The sequence below is a fragment of the Mustela lutreola genome, chromosome X (genome assembly GCF_030435805.1).
Source record: "Mustela lutreola isolate mMusLut2 chromosome X, mMusLut2.pri, whole genome shotgun sequence".
Taxonomy (NCBI): domain Eukaryota; kingdom Metazoa; phylum Chordata; class Mammalia; order Carnivora; family Mustelidae; genus Mustela; species Mustela lutreola.
The window spans coordinates 88,552,005-88,564,172 of record NC_081308.1 but is presented as its reverse complement, the minus strand read 5'-3'; positions in this window follow the sequence as shown (position 1 = coordinate 88,564,172).

Sequence of the window (12,168 nt, the reverse complement as noted above, 5' to 3'; positions counted from 1 at the left end):
AGAGATATGATTCTACCCTCTCCAAAAGTAGTAATTATCATTCTATATACATTTATAATAACAGTATTATTATATAATATTTGTAAGTAGGCTGTCCCTTTTGGAGAAGTCAGGCCAAGCCCATCAGCTCTGGTTGCTTGTCCAGGTAAAAGTCACTCTGGGCTATGGATGACATCCCCTATGGAGCAGATTGCCTTCCCTTGGGACTAGAGTGCCTTCCTTGGGAAACTGTGCCAGCAGTCAGGATGGAGAAGAAAGGGATTCTCAGTTCTCCCTGCTGTGGGTGGGGCACTCCAGGTAAGCACATGATAACTAAGATCATGGTGCGAGAGATTAGAACAAATGACCCACACAGGGAGACAGCCTTGCCCTAGCCTCTTAGGGCTCTATGGTCTGATTTCCCCCTCCTTTTCCACCACCCTGGCCAAGTCCAGGAGGAGGCCTGGGCAGCTACTCTCCTACCAGTATGTGCTCCTCTTGCCACCTAGTAAGATGGGGTTGGCACCCCTACCCTCCAACCATTCCTCCTCTCCAACTATTCTGTCCCTGGGAACTCCATTCCTGTGGGATTTTCTCTGTGATAGCCAAGAGGGTATGAGAGACACTGATCCCTGGAGCTAAGACTGTGGGCAGATTCTGGAGCTGCTGCCTTCCTCAGCCCCTAAAGCAAGGAGAGGTTAATGCACTCCTCCATCCTGGCCTGCCCCTTCCTAGGCAGTAGATACCGTGGCCCCAGAGGAAAATGGGTTCTCTTTTTAAGCACAATTAGTTCCAAATCATAAAGTCTAAAAAGTGAATCCCCCAGAGGACCCTCCAAAGAAGGTTTTATATGCTCTTTGGGTTATCCTTGAAAAATCCTTCAAAATTTCTAAAACACTGCAATTATTTCCGCAGGCAGAATCCAGCAGTTCTTGGAAGGGTTTCAAAGGGGAGAGTGGCAGCAGCTCCCCTCAGCCTCTGCTCCCTCTCCACAGCAGGGGCCTTCAGAAAGAGAAACAAATACCTGGCTATACCTGGGTTGCCCAGCCAAAGAAGATCTATTCAAGTCTCAGCCTACTGAGAACCCCTCCAAGGACCTGGCCTTAGACAGAGCTGCTGAGCCTAAACTACAAGCTTAAAGAGCCAATAGGAATCTCCATTCTGGGCATGAGCTGCCCAGCAGTCCTCAGATTTCCTCAAAAAGGGGGACATGAGAGTGCCTTGTGGATGCTGGGTTGGGGCTAGCTATCCCAATTAAAGTTGGTTTGGGTATCATAGCTAGTCCTGGGTTTCCTGGGAGTAGCCATCTTCTCTCTGTTGATAACTAAGCAAGAAGGAAGTTATTAGACATGGAGCATGAAGGATTTTAGCTAGATATTAGATAGGCCTTCCAGATGACTGGGGTTTTCTATGAGTAATGGAATATGGTGATTAAGAAAAATAGAGTCTAGGGTTGTCTGGATGGCTCAGTTGGTTAGGCAACCAACTCTTGATTTCAGCTCAGGTCTCGTTCTCAGGGTCATGATATTGAGGCCTGTGTCAGCCTCCATGCTGGGTGTGGAGCCTGCTTGGGATTTTCTCTCCCTCTCCCTCTGCCTCTCCACATTTTGCCTCAAGGTTCACACACTCATGTGCGTGCTCTCTCTCTCTCAAAAAAAGTTTTTATTAAGAACAGACTCTGAAGTCAGATACCCCTGGGCTTGAATACCAGCTCTACCAAAGACCAGCTCTGTGTCTTTGGACAAATTCAAACTCTGTAGGTCTCTATTATTTTAATTCCTAGAAAATTACAATAAAAGTAGTAACCTCACAAGGTTATTGAGATTACACAAGATGACAACATAAAATATTTAGCACAGTGTCTATACTGAGGTACAATAACAATAATAGTAACCAGGTGAGGTGACAGAATATCTCTGGAAGTGTTTAATAAACATTTAACAAGCAGAGGCTGAAATTTAATGATCTCTAGAATCAACACCTTTCAGACTTAGGATTCTTAGCCTTCCCCAGAATCTGTCCATCTTTCAAATGGACCTGAAGAAATGTGCTTAGAAGTGGTATTGAGATTTTCTGAGACTTGCCTGGCAGTTTAGCCACATGTGTTATCTTCCAACATCACCAGCTCCTTTAATTATGTCCCTCATTAAGGTAAAAAAACATCTAGGTTTGCCAAAAACGAAAAGATTTCCTGAGATGTAGGATTTCACTGCTCAAACTGGGAGAGTCTCAGGAAATCCAGGACAAGTTGGTCAGCCTACCCCAGCACTCAAGCTGGTCGTAAGCACTGAGCTTTAAGCAGTTTCCTTAAGGGCTTCCCAAAATAGCAGGTGTTAGGTTCCTTGCTGAAGCCACTGAACAGGAAGTTCCAAAACCCCCTATTTCTCTCCACTCTCTGAAATACCGTGCCCAGGCAAATATGCTTGCCAGGTAAAATACACAATGCCCAATTAAATCTGACTTTCGGATAAACAACAAATAATTGTTTGGGATGAGTATGTCACTAATACTGTATGGGATATACTTATACTATAAAAGTATTTACTGTTTATCTGAAAGGTAAATTTAACTGGGCATCCTGTATTTTTATTTGCTAATTCTGGCAACCCTGCCAACAAAGACAGTTTCTGTGGCCAGCCAAGCTGGCTTCTGGGGTTGGGGGTGGGAGGGTTGCTAGAGAAACCGCAAACAAGAAATCATGGTTCCTTATAGACACACACTGTTCTCTGCATTTTGGATCCCCAAATTCCTTCATTTTGTGAGCCTTAGGGGCCAGAGGGGTCTTGGGAGGGGGAGGTCAGCCACACCTAGCTTTAGCTAAGATTGAGGCCAGGCAAGATGAGATAAACCCTGGGGCAGCTTGCACAATGCAATGGTTAAGAGTTTGGGTTTTGTAGCAAGCCAAACTGGGTTCATGTCCCACCCCAGTCTAGGTCATAGCACACAGTAAGTGGCAGTTGTTAATACTTAGGGCCTGACCTTCTCCCTGTTTGTCGTCTCTCTTCTGTTCTTATTCTGTATCCAGTACTTTACCAGGCTTTGAGGGGGATACAAAAAAAATGGGAGGATTTCTGGACACACACCTAGACTGAGGGAACCTACAACCACATCTGGAAAGCATATCAGAGACATTAACCAAATGGAAATTCGACTAGCATGAACACCTACCTGTGCTTGGCCAGCCCTAAAAGTGCACATGTAAGCCTGGCATCAGCAGAGGGGCAACTGTCCATAAAAGGTTTTTGAGAATTCTGAGGAAGCTCAGAATCCCATGGCCGATGTGGTTCTGATTTTAGGCTCCTAATGAGTTTCTGATTCACACTAAGTTTAACTCCACGGACACTCTCTTCTATTTTTCGTCACACCAGATGGGGAATGCTGCTTTCCTTCCTGGATTTCCCTGAAAACCTCTCACATGAAGCATTTATGCAAGTAACAGAATTTATCAAAGTTTGAGTAGATGAAGGGGCATATGTTATAGCAATACAAACAATTAAAAGTTGATTGTTAAACACTCCTGCATTTAAAAATTCTAGGTCACATTACTACTTGGGACTTTGCAAACCATTCTCCTGCCATCCACTCTTCTTTCTCCCTTCTGCCATTCCTTTTTTCCTTCTTTGTCCAGTCCCAAATTCATGTTTGTTTCTTATGAAGGGCAATTTAGCTACATATGTGTTATCTTCCAGTCCTTTCCATCAGAGTTTCTCCTTCTTCCCCACAACTGGCATATCAGAGTATTTTCCTTAAAAAAAGAGTGTCCTCTTCTTAACAGAAACCCTGATGTCAACTAATGAAAGAATCATTTTATCAACCCTCTCCTCTTGCACAAACATAATCTCTGTTAATTGTACAACACATAAAGTAAGGTTGTTACACCCATTTTATACACAAGTAAACTGAGGTCTCTGAAGCCCAGAGCTAGCACTGGAAGAGTTAGGAATGAAATCCAGTTTTTCTCACTCTGAGTCTAGTCTTCTTCCCACTACTCAGTACACTACATTAGAGAACAAATATGTCCAAAATAAGGCTTGGAGAAATTTGCTCTCAGGTGAAGAGTTCCCTAACCGGAGAATTAGGGCATATTGCGGGCTATAAGCCTCTCTCTGAGGCCAACTCCAGAGCCAGTGGAGCAGTATTCGGCAGCAAAATCACAGATACTCAGATTCAGGAGGCCACTGGATTCCTGAGCCGTTTCCTTTAGGCACCAGTTGAGAATCCACCTAGCTATCACTTTTGTTTTGTTTTTTAAACAAATTTTGCTTCTAGGTTTGACAACAACCAGAAAAACACACACACACACACACACACAGACACTGTTCTAGGTACAATTTGCAGATGAGCAAACTGAATATCAGAGAAGTTAAGTGATTTGCCTAAGGGCGCACTATTAGTAAATGGCAGACGCTAAAAGGTAGACTCTCTGACTTCGTGCACTGTCAAAGTCCTCAGCCAAAGACCACCAGGACTTGCCTGGGGTTGATCAAATTGGGATTATTGTTCATTGCAACAAAGAGAGGCACCTCAACATCCCCACTATCTCCCTTGTGTTTGCCTTCATGGCACAAAGCAGTAAGCTCAACTTGTTCCACCCCAGGTGTGCTCCTTGCGGTCTTGGGCTGGAGGGCATTGACAGAAATAAAGGGTCACTGAGATTTACTTGAAACATTCACTGACTTGGACCCAGCTTTTCCACTTAGTAACAGTGACCACATCTTAAGACTTCTTGGGTCTACCCATTTGAGGTGCCAACCTGCCCATATCTGGGACGTGGATTCACGCTGAATTGAGCTCTGCTATTTCATACAAGTTCTTCAGCTTTCGGTTTATTTTGCTTTTTTAGAAATGAGATCCCTTGGTAGTATTTTTGATTATCTGATCAGATTTGTATTGTTCCTTGATGAAATTGTCTTCTAGGCTTCTTACACATGCTCTTATAGTCTGTCTGTTTGTGCAGTATCTTTAATGTTGTCTATAAGAGGAAAAGTCTACAGGATGACATAGATTTTTTTAAAGATTTTATTTATTTATTTGACAGATAGAGATCACAAGTAGGCAGATAGGCAGGCAGGGAAAGAGGAGGAAGCAGGCTCCCTGTTGAGCAGAGAGCCCCGATGCGGGCTTGATCTCAGAACCCTGAGATCATGACCTGAGCCGAAGGCAGAGGCTTAACCCACTGAGCCACCCAGGTGCCCCCAGGATGACATAGATTTAATGAACATTTCCTTGCACTGGCCCCTGGCACTGAGACATTCAGAAGGCCCCTCAGACTAGTGTCGTTTAGACAAACTTTAGCTCAGTTTATCATTTCAAAATCTGATAAAGACTTCTCAATCTTGTCTTTGTGTCCCTGAGACCTGCTTTCTTTAGCTTCATCTACCCAGATTCACAGGGTTTTATCTGGCCTTGGATTGGTGGCGATTTGATTTTGACCAAACTCTGAAGGCAAAGTTCACAACTACCCTTTTAAAAAATTGTTGAGTTCTCACAGGATGTTCTCAGTCTAAAAATGCACCTCTTCCAGGCTAAACACCTGCTTCCCTCATGTTTGCTCCCTATAATGCTAAGTTATATGCTTATCCCTCCAACTGGCACAGTTTCATGAGGGATATTTTAAAATTGTAGTGTACCTTTTGAGGAGCTTTGGACATGAACAAGAGATACTTTAGAACAAAAAGCAAAAGAAACCCTCATGAAGAGATAATCTTGTTTGTCTAAAAGAGAGATGAGGTTTTTTTTTTAAGTTAGGAGATAGCATCTCCTTGGTCTCTATATTTGGGAGATTAATAAATGCTGCTTTTTTAACTATACAGCTTGGCAAACTTGTCAAGCGTCCATTTTATATCAAAACCAACTATATGCCACTCTTTTTTGTGCGTGCATACCTCAAAATCTATATTTTTACAAGTTTATTTTCTTTCTTTACCCTGTAGAGGAAACATAATGAGCCCTTTTTAGTGATAATTACATATTTGACTGTTGCTGGCTCTCTTTCCTTTTCATTTTGTTCTATTCTACTTTCTTTTTCCTCTCTTGTGAAACTTTAAATATTTACTCTTCAAAAAATAATTTAGGTGTCTTGCATACACCCTAGGAATATCTAGTTCAAATAAAGTCAAATTTGTCTAAAAGAAAATTTTAAAGATTACTAAACCATGTTACTTTTTGAGTGCACTGAGAAGTATATTTACGTAATAATCTTGTTACTATAGCTGTAAAAAAATAAGAAGAGGCTTTAGTTTCAGGATAAAGGAAGAATTTAGGGAGCACTTGGGCTGTGGCGGCTGCAGCAGCTGGTGGCAGCGGTATGGAGGAGGGGGAGGGAGAGGTGGAGAAGGGGGAGGAGAAGAGGTAAGAGAAAGAATTTTGCTTTGATTCAATATCTTTAATATACTATATTGGTTTATTTAAGACTAGATTTAAATTGTTTGTAATTCAAACTTCCTAAATTTCCTACACTGGTTTGGTTGTTGTTGTTTTTTAAAGAGTTTATGTATTTATTTGACAGACAGAGATCACAAGTAGGCAGAGAGGCAGGCAGAGAGAGTGAGGGAGAAGCAGGCTCCCTGCTGAGCAGAAAGCCAGCTCGGGCTCAATCCCAGGACCCTGAGATCATGATCAGAGCAGAAGGCAGAGGCTTAACCCATTGAGCCACTCAGGCATCCCTCCTACATTGGTTTTATGAATTAAATAACTTACCACTGATGTGGGAGCAGAAGGCAAGCTGAGGTCAAAGCACAAGCTGATCCTGCACACCACCCCCTGCCCCCCCAACCCCCGCACCCCTCCAAGGTGGGATAAGTGTGATATTGCTCCAGGAAACTCCCAACTGTCTTAAAGTTAATGCTTTGCTAGATGGAAAAACAACCTTAGCTTCACAACAGCAAGGCCTCCAGTATCCTGAGGGTAATTTTTAGCCTGTGAAAGTCCTTTTGGACACCTCCCATTTCCCTTAAATTCCCCAACACCCAAGTATATAATCAGCCATTCCTCACTACCACAGTGCAGCAGCACTTTCTGCCCCATCCGTCTCTGTGCTTTAATAAAATCACCTTCTTTTTTTTTTTTTTTTTTGCACCAGAGACCTCTCAAGAACTCTTTCTTGGCTGTCATCTCCGGACCTCACCAACATTCCAAAACTACATCACCACTGTTTCCAAAATGTGTTTAAATTGAAATTAGGTGTAGAAAATTGTATTCAACTAAATAGAATAGTAATAATGGATATTTTTTCAAAAGTTTAATATGACATTCTTAAAATGCTATAAATCATAAGAATTCACTGTGCTAGCTAAATTATAACTTCCAGATTCTTAGATAATGTTAAGATCTTAGGGGCACCTGGGTGGCTAATTCGGTTAAGTGTCTGCCTTTGGCTCAGGTCATGATCTCAGGGTCCTGGGATGGGACCCTGTGTCTGGCTCTCTGCTCAGCGGGGAGTCTGTTTGTCCCTCTCACTCTCCCTCTGTGCTATCCCTCTCTCTCCCTCTCAAATAACTTTTAAAAAATCATTAAAAAACTCTAAGATCTCCCTGATATGAGGAAGTGGTGATGCAACATGGGGGCTTAAGTGGGTAGAAGAAGAATCAATGAAACAAGATGGAATTGGGAGGGAGACAAACCAAAAGTGACTCTTAATCACACAAAACAAACTGAGGGTTGCTGGGGGGAGGGGGGTTGGGAGGAGGGGGGTGGGATTATGGACATTGGGGAGGGTGTGTGCTTTGGTGAGTGCTGTGAAGTGTGTAAACCTGGTGATTCACAGACCTGTACTCCTGGGGATAAAAATATATGTTTATAAAAAATAAAAAATTAAAAAAAAAAAAACTTTAAGATTCGAGACCTGGGAAGTTAATTACAAATAATCTTTGGATGTCTGGATATATCCAAGAAGAAAAAACAATCCAGATATAAGCATATTTATTCTTGTTTTTTTTTTTTAATGGCAATCAACTAACAGAATATGCAAACACTTTTAGATGATATTTTATATATTTTGCTTCTTCAAACTGTTAAAATGATAAGAAATAATTATTCATAGAGGAAAAAGTAGCTAAATAATTCTTTACTTTCTGTTCTTTTTGTTTTCTCTTATGTATAAAGAAAGAAAAGTTGATTCTTTTCATTAGAGATAAGTATTAATATAAATAGTTGTACTTAGTACAATAATTACAGAAAATAAAAAATGTATATAAAATAATGGATATTATATTCATTTTGATCATTAAAAAGTCACCACAGTTATTAAATATATATTTTATTTAATACACTGGTATGTTATTTTTTTAGGATTTTATTTATGACAGAGAGATCACAAGTAGGCAGAGAGGTAGGTGCAGAGAAAGAGAGGGGGGAAGCAGGCTCCCCACTGAGCAGAGAGCCCGGGGCTCCATCCCAGGACCCTGAGATCATGGCCTAAGCTGAAGGCAGAGGCTTAACCCACTGAGACACCCAGGTGCCCCAAGTTAGTTATATTTAAAATATAATCAAAAGCTTGAGATTATTACCTATTTTCATATTTATATATCTGTATATGCATAAGTACATATATAAAGATATGTTAATAAATCCTTTACCACAAATTGATATATGAAAAATGTCCCAAAGAAGTAAAATTAGAATATAGGTCTTTTTTATGTAGAACAACTAAGTTTATGATCAGATTGGTAGAGGTTCCTTTTTGTCACAAAATTATTGTTAACTCTCAGAACTTTGTGACATATTCTGAAATTGTGTTTTAAACTATTCCTTGCTTTAAAAAAAGTTAATTTCCTAATAGATGTTGTTTATTGCTAGGTAATTTTACAGTGATGACGATACCTATTTCTTCCTTTAGATATGTATGATTTACCTTGTCCAACTAACAGCTATTCTTTTTTAAAAAAAAAAAAAAAAGATGTATTTCTGTATTTGAGAGAGAGGTGTGTGCATGCACTCTAGTGGAAGGAGGGGCAAGAGAAAATTCTCAAACAGACTCCCCACCCAACTTGGTGCTCCATCCCACAACCCAGGAGATCATGACTCTAGCCAAAATCAGGAGTCAGATGGCCAATCCACCCACCGAGCCACCCAGGTGCCCCTAACAAATATTCTTAATTTTGCCTTTCCCAAATGCAGAATAACAAAACTATTAAGATGACTTTTATGCCTAAGCAATTTTTGCATTTTCTAAAATTTCCATTAAATAACACAAAGATATGCCTATTCACATCATAAAAGAACGGGCAATAAGAGCAATTAGGTTTCTCTAAATTTCTCCAACTTTTAGGTCAAACTGTTGTTAAGAACTTTGTTTACCAAACAGTATTAAAGTAATGTGACATATGAAAAATGGAGTTTATCTTCCAGATATAAGTAAAATCTGCAAATACAGATATCTTTCTGTGTTTAATAATTTTCAAGTTAAAAGAAATACTCATAAGTGGGTAGAAGAAGAATCAATGAAACAAGATGGAATTGGGAGGGAGACAAACCATAAGTGACTCTTAATCTCACAAAACAAACTGAGGGTTGCTGGGGGGTGGGGGGTTGGGAGAAGGGGGTGGGATTATGGACATTGGGGAGGGTATGTGCTTTGGTGAGTGCTGTGAAGTGTGTAAACCTGGTGATTCACAGACCTGTACTCCTGGGGATAAAAATATATGTTTATAAAAAATAAAAAATGAAAAAAAAAGGAAAAAAGAAATATTCATATTTAAGCACAAAGACTGATATAATACCTTTATAATACCTGGAAATAGATTTTTCCAGGATTTTAGATCTACAACGTCTCTTTTCTTTTTTGTTATAAAGTTTCTAGATAGGCACTGGGGGTACTAACTTAATTACATGGGAACTGTCAAAGGTATATTGCTTATTTCAGTCCTTCATTAGGTCCAGTAGCTGAGACAAAGCACCTTGTCCAAGAGCTATAACAATAATAGCAAAACATAAAAACTTCAATTAGCTTAGTTCTAGATCTCCCCTAAACCCAGTGGTTCCCTATGCTATGCAAACTTTTTTATGGACAAAAAACATTTGCCAATTTCCAGCTGGTGGCCTGAGCTAGGAAGTATTGCTTTCCCCTTCACACTGTAGGTTGCTATGACACTCAAAACCCAATTATGCTTCTTTATTTACTTGAAAAAAGAACAACTTTCTGCTTACTTCTCTTAGAGAATTCTCCACGTCCTACACAGACCTTCAGAGACCCTTTGGCCTGCTTTGCAAGAGCTGTTCAACTTGACTCAAGAAACTCTGTTAACTTAGGACATAAAAACGGGCCCACTGCTGTTTTCATAAATGATACTTTTGCTCCCAATATAGTCTATGCCCCACTAGGGTACAACTTCATATGTGGATATCAGACATCACACTAACTTATACAGTGTATTTAGGATAATTCTGAGAGACCTTCAGATGTTTAAATTTACCACTTTTTTATAGGATAGTGTTTCTCTATAAATAACTTTTAAATCACCCCCAAATTACCCAGTTACCTCCAAAATGAGGCACACACAAGCTAGCTTCTAGGATGGCCATTAAATAACACAACGATATGCCGATTCACCTTATAAAAGTAAGGCCAATAAGAACAATTAGGTTTCTCTAAATTTCTCTAGAAGCTACTGAGGAGGGGCACCTGGGTGGCTCAGTGGGTTAAAGCCTCTGCCTTAGGCTCAGGTCCATGATTCCAGGGTCCTGGGATCGAGCCCCGCATTGGGCTCTCTGCTTTGCAGGGAGCCTGCTTTCTCCTCTCTCTCTGCCTGCCTCTCTGCCTGTTTGTGATCTTTGTCTGTTAAATAAAATCTTTTAGAAAACAAAAATTTTTAGATCCAGAGTCAAGATGGCGGAGAAGTAGCAGGCCGAGACTACTTCAGCTAGCCGGAGATCAGCTAGATAGCTTATCTAAAGATTGCAAACACCTGAAAATCCATCGGCAGATCGAAGAGAAGAAGAACAGCAATTCTGGAAACAGAAAACAACCACTTTCTGAAAGGTAGGACCGGCGGAGAAGTGAATCCAAAGCGACGGGAAGATAGACCCCGGGGGGAGGGGCCGGCTCCTGGCAAGCGGCGGAGCAACCGCGCACAAAATCAGGACTTTTAAAAGTCTGTTCCGCTGAGGGACATCGCTCCAGAGGCTACCCGGGGCAAAGCCCACACGGGGTCAGCGTGGCCTCAGGTCCCGCAGGGTCACAGAAGGATCGGGGGTGTCTGAGTGTCGCAGAGCTTGTGGGTATTGGAACGGGAAAGCCGGCTACAGAGACAGAGCTGACAGTAAGCTCGCAGCTCGGGGTGACCTTGAACCGGTCGCAGGCTTGGTGAGCTCGGAGCGCGGCTGGAGGTCAGGCAGACCGGGAGTAACTGGGCGCGGTTCTCTGAGGGCTCACTGAGGAGTGCGGCCCTAGGATCTCGGCTCCTCCGGGCCGGAGACCAGGAGGCCGCCATTTGTATTCCCGTCCTCCGAACTCTACAGAAAGCGCTTAGGGAACAAAAGCTCCTGAAAGCAAACCCAAGCGGATTACTCACCCCGGCCCCGGGTAAGGGCGGTGCAATTCTGCCTGGGGCAAAGACACTTGAGAATCACTACAACAGGCCCCTCCCCCAGAAGATCAACAAGAAATCCAGCCGAGACCAAGTTCACCTACCAAAGAGTGCGGTTTCAATACCAAGGAGAGCAGCAGAATTCCAGAGGAGGAGAAAGCCAAGCACGGAACTCATGGCTTTTGCCCTGTGATTTTTTTTAGTCTTGCGGTTAATTTAATTTTTTTCTTTTTCATTTTTTGGTTTTTTTTCTCGCCTTCGGGTAAAATTTTTTTTTTAACTGTTACCTTTTTCTTTTTTAACGATTTTTTACTAGTTTATCTAATACATATATTTTTTCTTTTTTATATTTTTCTTAGGTGTTTTCTTTTTTTTTAAATTCTTTTCTTTTTTTTTTTCTTTTTTTTCTTTCTTCCTTTTTGAACCTCTTTTTATCCCCTTTATCCCCCCTCACGATTTGGGATCTCTTCTAATTTGGTTAAAGCATATTTTCCTGGGGTTGTTGCCACCCTTTTAGTATTTTACTTGCCCCCTCATATACTCTTCTCTGGACAAAATGACAAGACGGAAAAATTCAACACAAAAAAAAGAACAAGAGGCAGTACCGAAGGCTAGGGACCTAATCAATACAGACATTGGTAATATGTCAGATCTAGAGTTCAGA